The sequence below is a fragment of the Callorhinus ursinus genome, unplaced genomic scaffold (genome assembly GCF_003265705.2).
Source record: "Callorhinus ursinus isolate GAN/ISIS: 27379988/994484 unplaced genomic scaffold, GSC_fseal_2.0 scaffold13, whole genome shotgun sequence".
Classification (NCBI taxonomy): domain Eukaryota; kingdom Metazoa; phylum Chordata; class Mammalia; order Carnivora; family Otariidae; genus Callorhinus; species Callorhinus ursinus.
The window spans coordinates 27,270,047-27,290,432 of record NW_027397075.1 but is presented as its reverse complement, the minus strand read 5'-3'; the positions used below and the strand labels follow the sequence as shown (position 1 = coordinate 27,290,432).

Here is a 20,386-nt window from a genome sequence, read left to right as displayed (position 1 = left end):
CCCAACAAGCAACAGATCCGGGGAGACTCCCCTTCCTCCCCAGGAGGAGTGGCACGTCAGTGCACTGCAGGGATCTGCTGGGTTTGGAGACTCCACACCGAGTCAGGTGCCAGAGTTAGAAATGCATGGTCTCAGGCCGGGTGAGCACAGAGTGCGGCCAGAGTCCGGGAGACGGGAGTGACTGCTTTCCTCTGGGGGCGCACTGAGGAGCGGGACCCCGAGTTCTCAGCTCCTCTGGGGGAGAGTGGGAGGCCGCCATTGTCACTCTCATCCTCCACAGCTGTACGAAAAGCTTGCAGGGAACAAAAGCTCCCGAGAGCAAACCCGAGCAGATTACTGAGCCTGGACCCGGCAAGGGCAGGGCAATTCCACCTCCGGCAAAGACATCTGGGAACCATGGCAACAGGGTCCTCCCCCAGAAGATCAGCAAGAACCGCCAGCCAAGACCAAGCTTACCCATCAATGAGAACGGCAGAACTCCAGCGCTAGGGGAATACTGCACATAGAATTCATGCCTTTTTTACCATGATTCTTTAGTCTTTCAAAGTTAAATTTTTTTTTACTTTCTTTTTTTTTTCAATTTTTCTTTTTCCCTTTTTCAACCAACATCTTATCAATCCCCTTTTTAAAAAATCTTTTTTAATTTTCATTTTCAGAGTCATATTCTACCCCTTCGTGGTAGATAACCTTATTTTGTGTATATATATATATATATATATATATATATAAGTTGTTCTCGCCTTAAAATTTTGGGATAGGGTTTCTTCTAACAGAAAAAAATATATACCCTAAATCTCTAGTGTATGGCTTTGTTCCAGTCTCCTGCCTGATCACATTCTGTCCCCCCTCTTTTTTTTAAATGCTCTTCTTTCTTTTTTCAACCAACTTCTTATCTTCTCAATTCCTTTTATAAAATCTTTTATAATTTTCATCTTTACAGTCATATTCCATCCCTTCATTGATTTAACCCTTGTTTTTTACATACATAAGTTTTTTTCTTGAAAATTTTCCAAGGCACTTTCTTCTAACAGACCAAAATCCACCCAAAATCTAGTGTGTGGCACTGATCTTTGCAACAGCTTGATCATATTTTATCATATTATTTTTTGGGGTTTGTTTGTTTGTTTTTATCTTTTTCTTTTTTTTTTTTCTTTTTTCTTTCTTTCCCTTTCTTCTCCCCCAGTTTCAGGTCTCTTCTGATTTGTTTACTGTATATTTTTCTGGGGTTGTTGTTACCCTGTTAACATTTTCTTCTCTCATTCATCTATTCTTCTCTGGACAAAATGACAAGATGGAAAAAATTACCTCAAAAATAAAGAATAGGGCGGAGCAAGATGGCAGAGGAGTAGGAGACCTAGATTTCGTCTGGTCTCAGGAATTCAGCTGAATAGGGATCAAACCATTCTGAACACCTACAAACTCAACAGGAGATCGAAGAGGAGAGTAGCAACAACTCTCTGAACAGAGAAGTGACCACTTACTGGAAGGTAGGACGTGGGGAGAAGTGAATCCGAGGCGATATTCGGGAGGATAGACGGCGGGGGAGGGGCCGCCGCCGGCCGCTTCTGGCAAGTGCTAGAGCCGCGGAGCACAAAATCGGACCTTTTAGAACTTGGCTCGGCGGAGGGACGTCGCTGCAGTGGCTAAGCGGGGGGTGGAACCCTCCCGGGAGAGTGTGGTCTCAGGACCCTTGGGGTCACAGAAAGACCGGGGGTGCCTGAGTGCGGCAGAGCTCCCAGGTATTGGAGCGGGAAAGCCGGCTGCAGAGACAGAGCCGAGGTGTGGGCTCTCAGCTCGGGGTTGCCATAAACGGTGATCCGCGGCCCAGTCGGGCCACTGCTCCTCCAGCAGGGACCCAACAAGTGGCAGAGCCGGGGAGACTCCCCTTCCTCCCTGGGAGGAGCAGTGCAGGAACGCACCACAGGGATCTGCTGGGTTTGGAGACTCCACAAGGGGTCGGGTGCCAGAGATAGAAATGCTCGGTCACAGACCGGGTGAGCACGGAGAGCGGCCGGAGACTGGGGACACGGGAGTGACTGCTTTTCTCTGGGGGCACACTGAGGAGCGGGACCCCGAGTTCTCAGCTCCTCCAGGTGGAGATTGGGAGGCCACCATTTTCACTCTGGTCCTCCAAAGCTGAACCAAGAGCTTGCAGGGAACAAAAGCTCCTGAGAGCAAACCCAAGCAGCTTGCTTAGACCAGACCGACAAGGGCGGGGCAATTCCGCCTCCGCCAAAGACATTTGGGAACCACGGCAACAGGCCCCTCCCCCAGAAGATCAGCACAAACAGCCACCAAGCCAAGACCAAGTTTACCGATGAAGGAGAACGGGAGAACTCCAGCGCTAGGGGAATACTGCACATAGAATTCATGGCTTTTTTTTACCATGATTCATTAGGTCATCAAAGTTAATTTTTTTAACTGTTTTTTTTAATTTTTCTTTTTCCCTTTTTCAACCAACATCTTATCAATCCCTTTTTTAAAAAAAAACATTTTATTTTTCATTTTTAGAGTCATACTCTATGCCTTCATAGTAGTTACCCTTATTTTTGGCATATATATGTAAGTTGTTCTCTCTTTAAAATTTTGAGATACAGTTTCTTCTAACAGATAAAAATATACCCTAAATCACTAGTGTATGGCTTTGTTCTAGTCTCCTGCCTGACCACATTCTCTCCCTTTTTTCTTTTTTTTAAACTCTTCTTCTTTCTTTTTTAAAACAACTTATCTTATCAATTCCTTTTATAAAATCTTTTCTAATTTTCATCTTTACAGTCACCTTCCATCCCTCCATTGTATCGACCCTTATTTGGTAGATACATGTCTTTCTTCCTTTTAAAATTTTAGGAGGCACTTTTTTCTAACAGACCAAAATACGCCCAAAATCTAGTGTGTGGCACTGATCTATGCACTAGCCTGATCATATTTGATCATATTCTGCTTTTTTTGTAATGTTCTGTTTTTGTTTTTATCTTTTTTCTTTTTTTTTTTCTCTCTTTCTTTTTTCTTTCTTTCCCTTTCTTTTCCCCTGATTTCAGGTCTTTTCTGATTTGTATACAGTTTATTTGCTGGGGACGTTGTTAACCTGTTGGCATTTTCTTCTCTCATTCATGTATTCTCCTCTGGACAAAATGACAAGACGAAAAAAATCACCTCAGCAAAAAGAACAAGAGGTAGTACCGTCAGTCAGGGACCTACTCAATACGGACATTAGTACAATGTCGGACCTAGAGTTCAGAATCATGACTTTAAAGATACTAGCTGGGCTTAAAAAAAGCATGGAAGTTATTAGAGAAACCCTTTCTGGAGAAATAAAAGAACTAAAATCTAACCAAGTCGAAATCAAAAAGGCTATTAATGAGGTGCAATCAAAAATGGGGGCACTAGCTGCTAGGATAAATGAGGCAGAAGAGAGAATTAGTGATATAGAAGACAAAATGATGGAAAATAAAGAGGCTGAGAAAAAGAGAGAGAAACAACTACAGGATCACGAGGGCAGAATTCGAGAGATAAGCGATACGATAAAGCGAAACAACATTAGAATAATTGGGATCCCAGAAGAAGAAGAGAGAGAGGGGCAGAAGGTATATTGGAGCAAATAATAGCAGAGAACTTCCCTAATGTGAGGAAGGAAAGAGACATCAAAATCCAGGAGGCACAGAGAACCCCCCTCAAAATCAATAATAATATTTCAACACCCCGACATCTAATAGTAAAACTTACGAGTCTCAGAGACAAAGAGAAAATCCTGAAAGCAGCCCGGGAGAAGAGATATGTAACCTAAAATGGTAAAATATTAGATTGGCAACAGACCTATCCCCAGAGACCTGGAAGGCCACAAAGGACTGACAAGATATCTTCAGAGCACTAAACGAGAAAAATATGCAGCCAAGAATACTATATCCAGCTAGGTTGTCATTGAAAATAGGAGGAGAGATCAAAAGCTTCCAGGACAAACAAAAACTAAAGGAATTTGCAAACACAATACCAGCCCTCCAAGAAATATTGAAAGAGGTCCTCTAAGCAAAGAGAGAGCCTAAAAGCAGCATAGATCAGAAAGGAACAGAGACAATATACAGTAACACTCACCTTACAGGCAATACAATGGCACTAAACTCATAACTTTCAATAGTTACACTGAATGTAAATGGGCTAAATGCCCCAATCAAAAGACACAGGCTATCAGATTGGATAAAAAAACAAGACCCATCAATAAGCTGTCTGCAAGAGACTCATTTTAGACCCAAACACACCCCCAAATTGAAAGTGAGGGGGTGGAAAACCATTTACCATGCTAATGGATACCAAAAGAAAGCTGGGGTGGCAATCCTTATATCAGACAAATTAGATTTTACACAAAAGACTGTAATAAGAGATGAGGAAGGACACTATATCCTACTTAAAGGGTGTATCCAACAAGAATATCTAACAATTGTAAATATCTATGCCCCTAACACGGGAGCAGCCAATTATATAAGGCAATCAATAACAAAAGCGAAGAAACACATTGACAACAATACAATAATAGTGGGGGACTTGAAGACCCCCCTGACTGAAATGGCCAGATCATCTAAGCAAAAGATCAACAAGGAAATAAACACTTTGAATGACACACTGGACCAAATGGACTTAACAGACATATTCAGAACATTCCATCATAAAGCAATGGAATACACATTCTTCTCTAGTGCCCATGGAACATTCTCCAGAATGGATCACATCCTAGGTCACAAATCAGGTCTCAACCGGTACCAAAAGATTGGGATCATACCCTGCATGTTTTCAGACCACAATGCTTTGAGACTAGAACTCAATCAAAAGAGGAAAGTCGGAAAGAACTCAAATACATGGAGGCTAAAGAGCATCCTACTAAAGAATGAAAGGGTCGACCAGGAATTTACAGAAGAATTAAAAAAATTCATGGAAAGCAATGAAAATGAAAACACAACTGTGCAAAATCTTTGGGATGCAGCAAAGGCAGTCCTGAGAGGAAAGTATATAGCAATACAAGCCTTTCTCAAGAAACAAGAAAGGTCTCAAATACACAACCTAACCTTATACTTAAAGGAGCTGGAGAAAGAACAGCAAATAAAGCCTAAACCCAGCAGGAGAAGAGAAATCATAAAGATCAGAGCAGAAATCAATGAACTAGAAACCAAAAGAACAGTAGAACAGATCAACGAAACTAGGAGCTGGTTCTTTGAAAGAATTAACAAGATTAATAAACCCCTGCCAGACTTATCAAAAAGAAAAAGAGAAATGACCCAAATCAACAAAATCATGAATGAAAGAGGAGAGATCAGAACCAACACCAAAGAAATACAATTTTAAGAACATATTATGAGCAACTCTATGCCAGCAAATTAGCTAATCTGGAAGAAATGGATGCTTTCCTGGAGATGTATCAACTACCAAAATTGAACCAGGAAGAAATAGAAAACCTGAACAGACCTATAACCACTAAGGAAATTGAAACAGTCATCAAAAATCTCCCAAAAAACAAAAGCCCAGGGCCAGATGGCTTCCCAGGGGAATTCTACCAAACATTTCAAGAAGAATTAATACCTAGTCTTCTGAAGCTGTTCCAAAAAATAGAAATGGAAGGAAAACTTCCAAACTCATTTTATGAGGCTACCATTACCTTGATCCCCAAACCAAAGACCCCATCAAAAAGGAGAATTACAGACCAATATCCTTGGTGAACATGGATGCAAAAATTCTCAGTAAAATACTAGCCAATAGGATCCAACAGTACATTAAAAGGATTATTCACCACGACCAAGTGGGTTTATCCCTGGGCTGCAAGGTGGTTCAACATCCACAAATCAATCAACGTGATACAATACATTAATAAAAGAAAGAACAAGAATCATATGATCCTCTCAATCAATGCAGAAAAAGCATTTGACAAAGTATAGCTTCCTTTCTTGACCAAAACTCTTCAGAGTATAGGGATAGAGGATACATACCTCAATATCATAAAAGCCATCTATGAAAAACCCACAGCAAATATCATTCTCAATGGGGAAAAACAGAGCTTTCCCCCTAAGGTCAGGAACATGGCAGGGATGTCCACTCTCACCACTGCTATTCAACATAGTATGAGAAGTCCTAGCCACAGCAATCAGACAACAAAAGGAAATCAAAGGCATCCAAATCGGCAAAGAGGAAGTCAAACTCTCACTCTTTGCAGATGATATGATACTGTATGTGGAAAACCCAAAAGACTCCACCCCAAAACTGCTAGAACTCATACAGGAATTCAGTAATGTGGCAGGATGTAAAATCAATGCACAGAAATCAGTGGCATTCCTATATACCAACAACAAGACAGAAGAAAGAGAAATTAAGGAGTCGATCCCATTTACAATTGCACCCAAAACCGTAAGGTACCTAGGAATAAATCTAACCAAAGAGGCAAAGAATCTGCATTCAGAAAACTATAAAATACTCATGAAAGAAATTGAGGAAGACACAAAGAAATGGAAAAACGTTCCATGCTCATGGATTAGAAGAACACATATTGTGAAGATGTCAATGCTACCTAGAGCAATCTACAAATTCAATGCAAACCCCATCAAAATACCATCTACTACTGACCAAGTGCATTTCTTGCCACTGAGGTGCGCCCTGTGGAAACCTGTGCTTCCCTCGCCCAGCCTGTTAGGCGCTGCCCTCCGCGAACATGTCCAAGTCTCTGAAAAAGTTGGTGGAGGAGAGCCGGGAGAAGAACCAGCCGGAAGTGGACATGAGTGACCGGGGCATCTCCAACATGCTGGATGTCAACGGCTTGTTCTCTTTAGCCCACATCACGCAGCTGGTCCTCAGCCACAACAAGCTAACAACGGTCCCACCAAACATAGCAGAACTGAAGAATTTGGAGACGCTAAACTTTTTTAATAACCAGATTGAGGAGCTGCCCACACAGATCAGCAGCCTTCAAAAGCTCAAACACCTGAACTTGGGCATGAATAGACTAAACACTTTGCCTCAAGGATTTGGCTCCCTCCCAGCTCTGGAGGTCCTTGATTTGACTTACAACAACTTGAATGAAAATTCTCTTCCCGGAAACTTCTTCTACCTTACCACCCTGCATGCACTCTAAGTGACAACGATTTTGAAATCCTGCCGCCAGATATTGGGAAGCTCACAAAGTTGCAGATACTCAGCCTTAGGGATAATGACCTGATCTCGCTGCCTAAAGAAATCGGGGAGCTTACTCAGCTTAAGGAACTCCACATTCAGGGGCCTGACCGTTCTGCCCCCAGAACTAGGAAACTTGGATTTAACTGGTCAGAAGCAAGTGTTCAAAGCAGAGAACAATCCCTGGGTTACCCCAATCGCTGACCAATTCCAGCTTGGCGTGTCCCATGTTTTTGAATATATCCGTTCTGAGAAGTACAAATACCTCTACAGCAGACACATGCAAGCAAACTCAGAACCACGGAAGAAAAATAATGACAAATGGAAAAAGATCAGCCAGAAACCCCTGACAGGCAAGAACAAATAGAGGGTTGGCATGGGCTGAACTTCTGGTTGCTTCCCTCATTATGACTTCTGTTCTCTCTTACTGTATCCCACAAATAAATACATGTGTATGTGTTGTTTTTTTTCTCTTTCTAGAGCTTATCACTTTACCTTTTAAATGTTTTTGGTAGGTGGTAGATTTTTATAAATTCTTAAAACCAGTTCCATTTGTTTGCTTAAAAATGCCAAAGGCAGGAAACAAAGCTCTAATTCAACTGCAAATTCTATAGTAGGCACGGAGTTCAGTCCCTTGAATAGATGTTCACAAAGTTGCGTGTTATCAAAAGAATAATTAAAACCATGTGATCATTTAAATGTGACAGCTAACACCATTCACTCTTCTGTTTATTCACATAACTCATTATTTTGCTTTGTTAAAAGCTTGTTAAAAGCTGTAACCATCGAGATATTATGTTAAATAACATAATTTTTAATAAAATCTTGAATTTGTATCACATGTTACTTCTTGAATAAAGAACAGTCTGATCTTAGGGTAAAAAAAAAAAATACCATCTACTTTTTTCAAAGAAATAGAACAAATAATCCTAAAATTTGTATGGAGTCAGAAAAGACCCCGAATAGCCAGAGAAATGTTGAAAAAGAAAAGCAAAGCTGGTGGCATCACAATTCCGGACTTCAAGCTCTATTACAAAGCTGCCATCATCAAGACAGAATGGTACTGGCACAAAAACAGACACATAGATCCATGGAACAGAATAGAGAGCCCAGAAATGGACACTCAACTCTATGGTCAACTAATCTTTGACAAAGCAGGGAAGAATGTCCAATGGAAAAAAGACAGTCTCTTCAACAAATGGTGTTGGGATAATTGGACTGCCACATGCAGAAGAATGAAACTGGACCATTTCCTTTCACTACACACAAAAATAGACTCAAAATGGTTGAAAGACCTAAATGTGAGACAGGAGTCCATCAAAATCCAAAAGGAGAACACAGGCAGCAACCTCTTCGATCTCAGCCACAGCAACGTCTTCCTAGAAACATTGTCAAAGGCAAGGGAAGCAAGGGCAAAAATGAACTACCGGGACTTCGTCAAGATAAGAAGCTTTTGCTCAGCAAAAGAAACAGTCAACAAAACCAAAAGACAACCGACAGAATGGAAGAAGATATTTGCAAATGACATATCAGATAAAGGGCTAGTATCCAAAATCTGTAAAGAACTTATCAAACTCAACACCCAAAGAACAGATAATCCAATCAAGAAATGCACAGAAGACATGAACAGACATTTCTGCAAAGAAGACATCCAAATGGCCAACAGACACATGAAAATGTGCTCAACATTGCTCGGCATCAGGGAAATCCAAATCAAAACCTCAATGAGATACCACCTCACACCAGTCAGAATGGCCAAAATTAACAAGTCAGGAAACGACAGATGTTGGCGGGGATGCAGAGAAAGGGGAACCCTCCTACACTGTTGGTGGGAATGCAAGCTGGTGCAGCCACTCTGGAAAACAGTATGGAGGTTCCTCAAAAAGTTGAAAATAAAGCTACCAAACAATCCAGCAATTGCACTACTGAGTATTTACCCCAAAGATACAAATGTAGGGATCCAAAGGGGTACATACACCCCGATGTTTATAGCAGCAATGTCCACAATAGCCAAACTATGCAAAGAGTCAAGATGTCCATCGACAGATGAATGGATAAAGAAGTTGTAGTGTATATATATATATATATATATATATATATATATATATATATATAGACACACAATGGAATATTATGCAGCCATCTAAAGGAAGGAGATCTTGCAATTTGCAACGACGTGGATGGAACTAGAGGGTATTAAGCTAAGCGAAATAAGTCAATCAGAGAAAGACATGTATCATATGACCCCACTGATATGAGGAATTCTTAATCTCAGGAAACAAATTGAGGGTTGCTGGAGTGGTGGGGGGAAGGGATGGGGTGGCTGGGTGATAGACATTGGGGAGGGTATGTGCTATGGTGATTGCTCTGAATTGTGTAAGACTGTTGGGAAAAAAAAGAAGATAGCAGGAAGGGAAGAATGAAAAGGGGTAAATCAGAGGGGGAGAGGAACCCTTAGAGACTATGGACTCTGAGAAACAAACTGAGGGTTCTAGAGGGGAGGGGGGTGGGGAATGGGTTAGCATGGTGATGGGTATTAAAGAGGGCACGTACTTCATGGAGCACTGGGTGTTATACACAAACAATGAATCGTGGAACACTACAGCAAAAACTAATGATGTAATGTATGGTGATTAACATAACATATTAAAAAAAAAAAGAAGAAGAAGTGGCAGTTCATTGCCTTCCCCTGAAAGACAGCCTTGCCAGGTAAAGTATTCTTGTTAGGCAAATGTTTTCTTTCAGCCCTTGTTTCTTAGACTTTCTTTTACGTTTATTTTCTGTGGTGACCTATGAGTTTTATGAACTTAAATATTCAAATCTCTCCCCCTATTTGGGACATTCCCAGCCATGTTTTCTTTCTATATTAATAAGCATGTGATCCTTGGCCAGCACAGTGGTGAGTCTGCAGTGGCTAAAGGGGCTGGTGGGGTCCTCAGTGGTGCCTCCAGGTTCAGCGGCCAGAAACCACAGCAGGCAACAGTGATGGCCAGAGCTGGTGGTGTGCACAAATGTGGCTGTAGGTGCCTCTGTAGTAACAGAGGCCATCTGCACACACACGTAGTGATGGGGCCAGGGCAGGCAGCAAGGGCCAGGGCCAACGGCAGGCACATTGGTAACTGCAGGAGCCCTGGATTTGGTGTGTACTGCTGTGGCTGCTGGGTTTTGTCATGGGAGCATGGCAGTGAAAGCCATCGACAGAGGTCAGGCTGGGAGCATGCAGGTGCAGAATTCGAAAGGCTAGTTAGAGATGAGTGAAGTCATGCAGGTCAGTGACAAAAGACAAGCCGCACAAGCAGCTGTGGGCGACCCTGCTATCCACAAGTGCCTATGGGATGAAAGCTGGCAAAATCCGCAGGGCCTGCTATGGCTGTGCTAGTCCTTGGTTTCTTTAGAAATGAAATCTGCTGGGTTTGTCTGCAAAGCAGGTCACTGGGGACTGCGGTAGGTGCTATTGGCAGCCCCTGCTTTTTTGCTTGGATAGGCAAGGTTCTTACCCTGTGAAGAACCATTCACAGTCTCTTGAATAAACTTCCTATATTCTCTTGCTTCTGGGATTTTGTACATGCTCTTTTTTTCATTCCATCCTCTTCCTCAACTAACTCCTAACATTCTCAGAGGTTTTCCCTAAATACCCTAGACTGGGTTGGGTACCCTGGCTCTGCATTCCTGTAGCTTCTTGGGCTTATCCTTATCATAGAACTTATCATGTCATGTGGTAATGACTTTACTTTGTTTTTCTGGTATATTTTACAAATGTATTTTGCTCACTGTTATATCCCCAGCACCTAGGTCAGTGCCTTTCACAAAGAGCAATCACATAATAAATGCCTATTTATGTTTATAAATAAGTGATATAAGGCTATGTATTAGTTTTTTAGGACTATCCTAACAAATTACCACAAGTCTGGTGGCTTAAAACAACAGAAATATATTCTCTCCCAGGTATGGAGATCAGAAGTTGGAAACCAAGGTGCCAGCAGGGCCATGCTCTCTAGTGAAAAATCCTTTCTTGTCCTTCCAGCATGTTGGAGGCTCCTGGCACCCTTGGCTTGTGGCAGCAACATTTCATTCTCTAATTCCATCTTCATGTAAACTTCTCCCCTCTGTCTCTGTGTCTCTTCTTTTCTGTCTCTTATGAGGATACTCATCATTGGATTTAGGGTTCACCCTAATCCAGGATGAGCTCCTCTCAAGATTCTTACCTTAATTACATCTGCAAATACCTTTATTCCAAATAAGGTCACATTCTGAGGTTCTGGATGGACATAATTTTGGAGATCCTCTATTCAACTCACCATATTCTGCACTCCGGCCTCTCACTTCATGTCCATTCCCTGTGAAAAATATATTCACTCCATCCCCACATCCCCAAAGTTAAGATAACTCATGACAACATCAACTCTAAGTCCAAAGTCTTCTATAAATATTATCAGTTCAAAAGGTCCCCAGTTTCATCACCTAAATCATCTGAGTCAGGTATGATTGAGATTCCAGGACCAATGCATCCTATAGGAAAAGTCTTCTCCATCTCTATCCCAGAATTCTTCTGAGATGGCTAATTGGATCCAAGCCACATACCTAATCTCTTCAACAAAAGGTTGTCCAGCAATACCCTTGGGCTTCTCTTCAAAATACTTTTCCTCAACAGAGAATTTCCTAATTTTAGCATCCTTTGCAATCTGGATAGTTTGAGAACCTCTCAAATCATCAAATGCTGGTTCTTTTTTGTTTATTTTTTTCTCTCAATTTCTCATTCTTCTTTCATTTGACTATAAGCAACAAGGAAAAAACAAGCTGCACCTTTCATACTTTGCTTGGAAATCTCACAAAATATCCAAGTTCATCATTTACAAGTTCTGCTTTCCAACCAACAGTGGAATGCAATCCACCCAAGTTCTCTGCCACTTGATTAAAAACGGCTGTTTTTCCTCTAGTTTCAAATAATATGTGCCTCATTTCCTTCGGAGATCTCACCAGAAACATGTTTAACTTTTGCCTTTCTACCAACAGTCCCTTCAAGGCAGTCTGGGCTTTTTCTATCATGCTTCTCAAAATTCTTCCATTACCTATCACTAATTCTGAAGCCACTTCCACATTTGTAGGATTTGTGACAGCAGCTGTCCACTGCCCAGGACAAAAAAAAAAAAAAAAAAAAAAAAAAGACCAAGCATCATAAGGGTTCTAGAAGAGAAACAACCAATAAGATATATATATCCTGACACTGTGCTGTGGTCTACAGGCAGAATTTCTTCTAGATTTCAGGGAAATCTCAGTTTTGCTCTTAAAGTCTTCCAACTGATTAAATGAAGCCCACCAGATTATCAAAGATAATCTTTAAAATCAACTGATTGTAGATGTTAACCACATCTACAAAACACCTTCATAACACCACCTAAATTAGCGCTAAATTAAATAACTTGAAACTATAGCCAAGCCAAGCTGCCATATAAAATAGGTATGTCATTAGTGAGGCAGGAAGTAACACAGAGTATTAGTTCTCTCTGGCTTGTGTGGTCATTTATATGATAACGTAAAGATACTGACTCATGAAATGAATATGTTGGACTGCAAATTTGATAGAAAACATACTTAAAAAGAGCCACATATGGAAATGCATACTTTATGATTTCCTTCATAAAAGAATATAGAGAACCCCACTGAATTATCACTTATTAGTTATTGTTACCGCTTTGCACTGCTTCCCCTGGCTGATGAATTAAAAGAAGTGAGGAGCACAGGGTGAAATGAGGGTTCAGCTCCCATTCTGTCCCTCAGTTACTTGAAATGGTGCCCAAGTTAAAATGTTACATCTTGTGCATTACTGCCCAGAATACTGCGGCTGAAACATTCCTTTAAATTCAAACACACCGCTAGAGAGAGCATTTCCATATGTCTCGAATTATGGTTGGAAGTACTAAATAATAATGGTACTTGTGGTTACTAGAACATTATCTTAGGACATTTCCTGTGCTGCTTTATATTTTATTAAGGTGGTTTTGCCTGAGAGTTTTCCTACAAATTCTCTGATTTTCACTTGGTTATCATCAATTTAAAATATGGGCTACATATGTGTTCCTGATATAGTTAAATAAGTATTGGCAAGGACTACATAGAAAGAGATTTTGACAATGTTAAGAGAGGCCACTTGTCACACAGGGTAAAGCAGCCAACTTCCCTGACAAAATAACAAACCCCTTCTTCTGGTGAATGGTCTATAGTTCAGTGCCTGACTTTCAGCTGCATTGGCTCAGAAATTCTACCTCTTCAGTGTCCTGGAGTTGATTTAACTTAAGAAGTTGAGTTAAGCTAATGAAGCTCACAAGAAAACAATTTATAAAGCCAGAATATCAAAGTATTAATTTAAAATAAAACTACACTGAGTGAACTAGATGTGTGCATCCACCTGACTATCCCTTTCTTTGTAGAAAAGCTTCATGGTTCTCATAAAATGAGATCAAGGGAAACTGAAAGAATCAAATACTGAATGGACTTAAGGCTTTGCTAAACTAATGCTTCCATTTCTACAGCAGGGATCTACCTATCAACAAAGGCTTGCGTCTGTCTATCTAAACCCCTCTTTTCCAGAAAGAGCTTGAATAACCCATTGGCAATATCAAAATCCAGGGCTCTGCTTCTATGTTACTAAGGCAGCTGACTTTCATGTACAATCTAATTGACATATTCTTCATGTACATTAACTTTTTCAATGTGGTTACAGTCAATAGTCATATTGGCCTGTGAGCCAATCATTTTCTTGAAGATGGGCTAGTAGTCATTATAATGACCCCTTCCGAGCACATGCCCTTCATAGCCTCTTTGAATTTGGGGAGATCATATAACTAGTTCTGACCAATAAATTTCAAGTGGAAGAGTCACGTGTCACTTGTAGATTGGAACATTTAAATGCCAGTGTAAACTCTCCTGAGTTCCCTTTATCTTCCAAGATACCCAACTATACCTCCAAATAAGGTCTGCTCTAGGTCCCAAGAAGAAGAAAATATGAAACACAGGCCCTCAGAGAACTTGTGAAGAACACATATCATGAACAAGAAATAAGTCTTGATGTTTCACTATGGAGATCTTTAAGCTGTTTTTCACGGTAGTGAAATCTAGTCTATTCTAACCAGTAAACTGGCACTACATGTTTTATCTATGATAGTAGGTTATCTCTGATGGCACTTTTATTTCCATTTTTCAAAGTTATTGGCAAGTACCTCACTGTTGTTTATCTCCATTAATCACCTATGGTGTCATAAATAAATGAGTTCTGTTTATGAAGCAGAATACTTACCTATCCAACCACAGCTCTGTCTATATACCCTGAACTGCCACAGAAGATAAATTATTTCAAATATTTCCACCTAATCATGCTTGTTAAATAATATGAAATTTTCAAATCAAGCTTCAGCTTCATTTACCATGTTCTATTGAAAGAACTAAGAAGGGTCTGGGACTATGCCCAGTTACTACTTTATTTGTTTGTCTGTTTTGGGGTTGGAAATATTGGGAAAGTAGTTAGATTAGTCCCTCCTATCTTATATTTGACATAGTTCCCTTCATCTCAAACCATTAGACTTGACCATCGACCTTGATCCTCAAACACTAGGAAAGGTGTCCCAAATCCTGATCATATCAAGATTTATCCTCCAATGAAGGAAAGCTCTGCGCATGCAGATAATTAAGAAAGGACACTTGAGAGTCTCTCTCTCCCTTCTCCTTTCCCTAATGGCACACCACCATCTTTTTCTCCTCTGTGAAAGAAAAAAAAATGGGGAACACACTTTGGAAAGAACTTCCAGATCAGAGACTCTAATTTTGCTATAGTTGAATCAAGATATTGCTCTGATCACCCCCTCCTTTTTTTTTTTCAAAAAAAGTTCAGCTCTCTGGATAGACAAAAGAAGGATATGAGGCATTTTGGATAAAGCACTTAAGACCTGTGAGTACTACAGAAATGTTATTTCTCATTTTTAGGGACTGTCAACTCATAAGTCAGAAATGTAATCAAGATACACTTCAGTGTATAATTTTCAGTGTGATTGTATTTGAAGTCATAATCATATAAGGGAAATTAGCATCTCCTTGTAGCTCCTAGCTTTTCTTTGATAAGTTCCTTTGAGGTGACTTACTTACATGCTCCAGAAATTAAGGCTATAAATAACAATCACAGCAGAAGAGAGGACTGCTGGGCATAAGGCCTTGGAAACATCACCACCAAGTCACGAAGTCCTTCATCTGTGTCTCTGGTCAGCATCCAGTGGATGTTGGCAGCAGGCAGAAGGCCCATCACTTCTCTCATTACCATTCTGTGGCCTTTAAGAGATGAGTCAAGGGTTATTTTAACCAATTCCTAGGGATTTGTAGACTAAACACTATTCTTTCATGACTCTAATAGAAATTTAAGGGTAGAGTGGGCCAAAGATCCAGAGAACTGAATTACAAGGGAAATTAAAAATCATCCAGATGGGGCACCTGGATGGCTCAGTTTGTTAAGCCTCCAACTCTTAGTTTTGGCTCAAGATCTTAAGGTCATGAGATTGAGCCCCATATTAAGCTCTTTGCTCAGCAGGGAGTCTGTATGAGATTCTCTCTCCCTCCCCCTCCCCCCTCTGTCCCTCCCCCCTGCCGCTGCTTGCATGTGTGCATACACATTCTCTCTCTCTCTTTCTAAAATAAATATTTTTAAATATTTTATTTATTTATTTATTTGAGCAAGAGAGACAGCAAGAGAGAGAGTGAGCACTAGTTGGTGGTGGGGGAAGGGCAGAGGGAGAGGGAGAAACAGACTCCCCACTGAGCAGGGAGCCTGAGGCAGGGCTCAATCCCAGGACCCTGGGATCACCACCTGAGCCAAAGGCAGATGCTTGACTAGCTGAGCCACCCAGGCGCCCCAATAAAATCTTTTTTTTTTTAAAAATCATCCAGACTAGTCTCAGCCAGTGAGAAATCTCCACAGTATCCTTGATAAATAATGTGTTAAAGGAATTGTGCTTTCTAAGCAGCTATAATGGCTATCATTTATTGAGTTATTATAAACTAGGGAATGTGTCCTCACCAAAATCCTATGAGAGAAATAATTATAGTGCCTCCCTTTTACAAATGAAGGTATGGAGGATTAGAAGAGCTGAAGAATTTATCTGAGATCTCAGATTACTCAAAGCCAACTCTGGCACTTTCTAAATTTCATGATTACAACCCTTACTTTACATTGCTCCTAAGAGGTAACTATTAAAGACTTTGAATTTGAAAGTGATATGATGAAGCTTTTGTTTTAAGAGATAACTTTAATAGCATAGAAAGAAGAGAGTTTATATAAAAAGCCAGAGAAAGCTCTACCGTCAAAAAGAGAGAAAACCAAACTAATGTATCATATCAAAGTCTAGGTGAGAAACCAAATGGAAAATAAAATTTGCACAAAGGCTTAAGATGAGAGTTTAACAATGGGTAAAAGGAGACTTAACTGAAACATATATAATTAATTTTTGTAATTCATATGCCTGTGTATTTTCCAGTGACCTCATTTCCTTTCCTGATATCTTTCTTGTTCATCGTTGTAAACTCAATGTCTGGCATCAACCCAAGTGAGACAGACACAGAAAGTTGTTAGTTGACAAGTGATTCAGCGTGGCCTTTAGTTCTCTATTGTTCTTTGGTTGTTTGATTTTTGTTTTGTTTTTTTTTAACCAGCATGCTGTTCTCTTCAAGGAACTCAATATTGAAGCCTTACTCTGAGTAAATATTAACTCACTTATATTTCTAAATGATCTTTATTATATTTTAATCTTATAACTGCCAAAATTACTATGTTGAAGACATATTTTCTAACAACTCACCTTCAGGCTGAATTACAACAAATAAGTTAGGAACTTTGATAGAAAACAGGAGACACTGAAAATTGTTCATCTGAGCCATTGGACAGTCTCAGATTGTGCCAAGGGCCCAAGTTCTCTAAGTACTTATTTACTTTACTCTGTTGTTATCCCTCAAACAGTTGAACAAGTCAGACTCTGAAGGGTTGTTATACATCTTTCTCAAATGTATATATCAAAGGAAAATAAGCAATCATAAATAACTGATCAGAAACAAATAATAAAATTCAAGGCATATACCCTTTTGACATGAGGTCAGTATTGTCACCTCCATTTTAGGAAAGAAAATGCAGTAAGCATCACCTTCCCCCATGATACATAATGCATGCACTATGAATAGGGAGTCAGTGTGGTCAACTTTACTACCGAAGTATGACAATGATTTTTCATGGTGTTAGCATCTACTATTTGGAAAAAAGGATTGAATAAATGCACACTCTCAAGAGAGAAGCCAGCCAAAGCTTTCGGAATCCCTATTAAGTTGTGAGTCACTTCACTCATATCTAGGTAATAATTTTGATGTTGCAGGCTGCTATGATATTTTATAAACCCAGAAAGAAGAGCAGAAAATTATTTCTTTAGAGACACCAGGATTCAATATGTTATCTGATGCCTTTTGAGACCCATAGTGCCCTAAGAAATAAATAAAGGCCTCTCTAATTCTCTTTCTACTAAGAGGTCAAGGGTATAAAAGACTTTTTGAAACTATGTTAATTCAGTTAGGAAACATTTGACCATATCCTCATGAATTGCTTGTTCTGTTGTCCTCATGTTTTAAAGAAAATGTTTGCTTTTCCTAAATGAGTCCAAAAATAAATGGTTTATTTGACCTGTTTAACTAACTAGCAAACTTAGTGAGGAAACATTAAAAAAAAAGAACATTCGAACAAGTAGTGAGGATACCTATGCAGGAATTACCCCTTCAAAGCCCTTGCCTCTTTCACATGAGTATGAAGGAAGTCACCACACAAGTACAAAGAAATCACACTCCCACGTGAGCAAAGAGTCTCCACCCTCCCCACAATCCCATGGTCCCCATACTCCCATCAATCAGCTGTTGCAAGTACAATTACATTGCAACCACAACTGATTGGTTCAAGGGCAGATAACTGCCCATACCAATGAGTCTATTTCTTGGATTTCATCATGTACTTGGGACAAAATTAACCTAGTCCCTTTCAGGTGACCAACACTGTAATGCATAAAACTAAAAACTGTCCACAGCCATATTTTCTCATCTGTAGAAAGACTGACCTGTGGTGAAAGAGGAGAAGAAAAGCTGAGGTGTGAAAAAAGCAGAGCCGTGAGCACACTTCAATCTTCAAATTCAGTTGCTCCTAAGGGTCTGACATCTTCAAGTCCTTTAATGGTTTTTTGTTGTTCAACTTTCCCTTCTGACCTGTTAGATAACCCAGCATGTTTGCAATATAGTCTTCTTTTAATTTAACAAGGTGGTTCTTCCAGCCCCCAATAATAGTTTCAATTTCTGTATCAGTAAGTACAGATTTTGTTGAAGTAACAGAGAAACTTCAAATGGCTTTGAAAAACAAAATTCTAATTTTGTTCTCATCTCTTTACTGTAAGAACCCAGGCTGATTGAACAGCCATCATCTCAAATATTGCTGGTTATGGTGGCAAAGGGAAAGATAATTTTTGAAGGTCTCACTTTGTTTAGCACTTATGGGTCAGAAATAGTCACAGACCTATCCAACCACCCAGGAGCCTGGAAGTACAGGGGGAGAACTGTAAATATTTGGGAAATATCCCATCACCACCACATCCACATCTCAATGTAATCAGCATGGAAGCTGAGATTATTTCCATCAAATATACCATGTATTGAAGAAGGGGAAATTGCTCGTGGTACCCATTTTGTTGTGGGCCACAAATGTTCAGATCCTCAGCCATCAGGTCACTTTTGCTCAATAACTCAGAACTAAGGTTTGCTAATTTAAAAAATAAGATAGTTTCAGCACCAAATGGCAGCTGCACCAGGAGCCCGGAAACCCCTGGAATGGAAGGCCAGGGGGCTTCCTCAGAGGTTTCCCTAGGGTTCTGGGCTGGGATTGGGGAGGGATCGGGGTGAGCCTGGGTGGGGCAGAGGCTGGGAGCTCAGGGAGGCAAGGACAATGGCAAGGAGTGTATCCCTGTCACCACGCTGGACCATTTGGTCAAGGATATGAAGATCAAGTCCCTGCACGAGATCTATCTTGTCTCTCTGCCCATCAGGGAATCTGAGATCATTGACTCTTTCCTGGGGGCATCACTCAAGGATGAGGTTTTGAAGATTATGCCTGTGCAAAAGCAGACCCGTGCTGCCCAGCGGACCAGGTTCAAGATGTTTGTTGCCATCAGAGACTACAGTGGACACGTCGGTCTGAGTGTTAAGTGTTCCAAGGAGGTAGCCACTGCCATCCATGGGGCTACCATCCTGACCAAGCTTTCCATCATCCCTGTACAGTGAGGCTACTGGGGGAACAAGATCAGCAAGCCCCACACTGTTCCAGGCAAGATGACCGGCCTCTATGGCTCTGTGCAGGTGCACCTTGTTGCCACCCCCAGAGGCAATGGCATTGTCCCAGACCCTGTGCCCAAGAAACTATTGATGATGTCCGGGATTGATGACTGATACACCTCGCTCTCACCAGGGGCTGCACTGTTACCCTCGGCAACTTGGTTACAGCCACTTTTGATGCCATTTCTGAGACCTACAACTATCTCCCCCTAACCTCTGGAAAGAGACTGGGTTCACCAAGTTTCCCTATCAGGGATTCACTGACTGTCTTGTAAAAACCCACACCAGGCTCCAGCTGTGGCCACCACATAGTTTTATACGAGAAAAAGAAAGTGAATCAAAGCCTGTTAAAATAAATAAAATTCAAAAAAATAAATAGTTTCAGCTGTGAGTTTTCTACTTATTTGAATGAAGCTAGTGATAAGGTTAAATGTGAAAGGAAATTGTTTAATTAATTTTTGTGTTTTGATGCTGAAGTGTTTAACATGTAGACAACACAACTGATACTAAGGTTGAAAATTACAAAAGACACACAATAACCATTATTTTGGAATCCAGAATACAAAAAGCAACCCTCCACCCACCCAGCCAATCTACATTAGACATATAGTGTGAACAAAAAATAAAACTTTGTATTTAAAAGTGTTTTGAAGTCTTTTGTTACTTCAACAAAATCTATACTTTCTAGCTGATTCAGAAACTGAAACTATTATTGGAAGCTAGAAGAATGCTAACAGTGACAAAATATTTAATAAAAATGCTGCCAATTATAACTTGGAAGGCAAATGAGGTCCCTAATGAACTTTCACATATCAGAGAAAATGCTATAAAAAGGATGTTAGTAGGGGCGCCTGGG

General features: G+C 40.4%; 2 pseudogenes; both read left to right on the top strand.

The window, feature by feature from the left end:
• The first annotated feature begins 6,600 nt into the window (after positions 1-6,600).
• LOC112828616 (ras suppressor protein 1 pseudogene) lies at positions 6,601-7,941 on the top strand (annotated as a pseudogene).
• A 2,380-nt stretch (positions 7,942-10,321) lies between these two features.
• Positions 10,322-19,909, top strand: LOC112828680 (small ribosomal subunit protein uS5 pseudogene; annotated as a pseudogene).
• Positions 19,910-20,386: the final 477 nt, after the last annotated feature.